Here is a 3,456-nt window from a genome sequence, read left to right on the forward strand (position 1 = left end):
TACACAATGCATTGCCTAAACTTGATGAAGAAGTCTAATGATAATAATTTACCTTGCATACCAAAATGCCCAAAGTACTCTCAATAATGAGTCAAGAGAGACCAAATTGGGTGCCTTGCAAAGCCAAACAATGGCTAAAATAGTATCAAAGCCAAAAATTGATCCAAATGTGCACCAAGCAACCAAGTTACAGTTCATAGTCCATTACAAGACCAAAAAATACAAAACTAAGTGCTCATCGCAATGGCAACGACAATACTATAATAGCATGTGCACTCTTCACTGTATACCAATCTTCTTGTAATTCTTTTTGGAATTTCTCGATGATTAATTTGAGGCAAAACAACCTCCAAAACATATGTTATTTCTATAGTATGAAATTGATTTTAACTCCATTGGCATTAATCCAAAGGTTATAGAAAATGGTTTTTGAGATAAAATGTATGCCACACAACTTCCACAACATGAGAAAACGTGGGATAATAATGTGACCAGCACGACCCACCAAAATACATCAACACAGGTCATTTTTAGGATAAGTAGCCTCTTGAAACATTTGGATAAGCAACATAATCCATAGACATCCCAATCTTGGGAAATAATCAAGTCTTTCTCTCTTTCCTTTTCTCTATTACGGATTATAATAGGCACGTTTCTTGAAGGCCCTACTTAAACCCCTTGCTTAAGCACTATACATTTGAGAAGTGGGCCTCTTGCTTCCAAATGACAAGCTTGCTCCCTACTTAAGTAGGCCCTATGCTTGTATATAATAAAACCATGTTCCAAGATTTATTCACAAGCATCTAAAGCCAAGTTGTTTTTCTTCAATCATAGCCACTAATAGCTACCAAAATAAATGCCAAAATAGAATATTACTATCCCAAATCAAGCTTTAGTGGGCTCAAGCACCTACTTGACTCGGAACTAGATTTTGATGAAGAAATGGGTATCTTTATCAATGTGTGAACAACAAAAAAACATCAATGTTGAAGAAGAAGCTTGAATTCTCAATCTTCGTGACAAAGATTCACTCCTCATGCTCTTTACTCTAGGCATAAGCTCCCATGAATGTTGAACACTGCTCTTATGGTAGTTGAGAGGGAAGCAATGGTGGGATGAGAGGTAGAAGCTATGGAGTGCAAGAGGGTTGGGAGATAGAGAAGTGCACTAGAGTGTTATGTGGGTAAAAAATGAATGGTACCCTTATTATTTATTGTCTTCGCTCATATATGATTGTACAATGTATACTTATAAAAGGGGAGCCCCCTGGCTATTATAGGCAATTGGCCTTTACCTCAATACTATTCTCTCTATAGTTATTCCATGGGAGCTCTACCAAAATCAACCGAGCTTTTTTTTCTCTTATCCACCATGATTTTGTGGAAGCTATACCAAAATCCATCGAGTTTTATTTCTCTCTTCTCCATAATCACACAAAAGATCTATCAAAATCCATTGACATTTTCTCCTCTTCTCTAGACTCCCATAGGAGCTCTATTGATATCTGATGTCTACATCCCACAAGTGCAATAGTGGGACTTTGGATGGAGCTCTTATGGTTTCAAGAGCTTCAATCTACCTTAGCATTTCTATCTCTCACCTAACTACCTATACTTTCCTTTACACTAATTGTACACTCTCCTCTCAATCATCAAAAGCAAGGCTTAAAAATCAATGACAAGCTAAAGTGAGCTCATCTTCTTACCTTATGTCTTGTAATCAAGACTTGAGAGGTTCAAACATGGCTCCATGACTCCAGTAGTGCCTCCCTGAGTGGAATTGCTACTCCACAGTCTCCATGCTACTCCATAAATGCTCCATGGTGAAAGAGAAGTGGTAGTAGTAGAAGGAATGGAAAGAAGAAGAAGAAGGAGGAGGAGGAGTTGAAGAAGAGCTTCTCCTATTGGTCCCTCACTCTTCTTCACACACAGTTGCACTCACTAACTCTCTATCCCTCAACTGTCACCCTTCACACATAGTCTCACTCCCTCACTCTCCTTCACACACAATCTCACTCACTCACTCTCTATCCCTCCTCTATCACCCTTTGCACAAGTGCAAAAGAGGGTAAACTCAAAATGAGAGATGACTCTCTCAAAATTCCACACACAACAATGAGATCTTTCATTCAATTGTTGGTTTTTATACATACTATTAGGTTGGTCACCCTACCCTCCTATTTGCCCTTTCACAAATCCTCCTTTGATTTATGCATCCCCTTGGGTTGATTAGACTAAAGTGAATAGAAGCTCTATGCCTATAACCTTATATTCATTGTGGGCCAACTAACCTAGCTCAAAAATAACTTACAATTTGCACATGACTCTCTTAAAAAAATATAGTTATAAACATGATGTCCATTGAAAAATACAAGTGCCAAAAAAATCTTGGCAAGGCTAAAAAATTAACACATCCTTTAATCAACTTCTAGGACTTGTGTCTTTGTCTTCCCGATTTTATAAAATCCTATAAGAAGGTCAATATCGCCCCCTCTCCAAGATGAGTGTTAGTCCATGGCACTCAACATCAAGGATAGATGCTTCATGTTGGTGACAACCATGGTGTGTAGTGGTTGAGTTGCAGGAGTGGTAGTGGGCCACGATGTAGAGATTGGAGCTACCTTCATTGCTCTAGTAGGTGATTATTTAAAGAAGAGGATAATGTTTTTGAAGGCATGTGGTTATCACAAAACAAGGAAGAGATGAAAGAGGTGGAGGATGCATGGTCACTAATATAGATGGATTATATACATGATCTTCAATGTATCTATAATTAGTGTGCACTTCCTAGGGTGTGCCTACCTTACTATGTAGCGATGAATCTGCTCATGCAAGTGCAATTGGTGATGGGTCAAACTCCAAGCAAGCAAAGAGTGTTGTCCCATATTTGAAGTCCTAGTTGGTGTATGGTAGAAAGTGTGATGTAGTGCTCAAGGTGACAAGTAACCTTGGGATGTTCTATTCTTGGCAGTCCTTCGGATTATGAAGTGGGAAGGGCTAAGGGGTTAGAGATAGACCTAGTCAACCAAGGCCACTGAACATACCCAACTTGAGGATCCCTAAGTGCAACCCATTATATGCACTTATTCTAAGATACAACTTTTGCTCTTTTTTTTTCTTTTCTCTTTTTAAACACAAATCTTTATTTTCTTGTGCATACAAGAGGATTGGCTTTAGGGAGTGCTCTATACATGCTTTACTCATGAGGTAGCCCTTGAAGTTGCAGCTGGTGAATTGACTCTCATTCATGTCCTCTAACAAGTTAGGATAGTAGACTAGAAACATGGTAGCATAGACAATGAGCCTAACCATAGCATATTTGTCTATACACGTGTTTACATTAAAAAATAATAAATGGAGGCCTTCTTCTTTTGGTGCTCTCCTTTGATTCAATAAAGTGAGGGGGAGCCCGAGATAATTGCAAAGTGGTGATGAAGGATGAGTCTAGGTAATTGAA

Source organism: Lygodium microphyllum, chromosome 16 (genome assembly GCF_053477565.2).
Source record: "Lygodium microphyllum isolate KBCC chromosome 16, Lygodium_microphyllum_v1.1.10, whole genome shotgun sequence".
Taxonomy (NCBI): domain Eukaryota; kingdom Viridiplantae; phylum Streptophyta; class Polypodiopsida; order Schizaeales; family Lygodiaceae; genus Lygodium; species Lygodium microphyllum.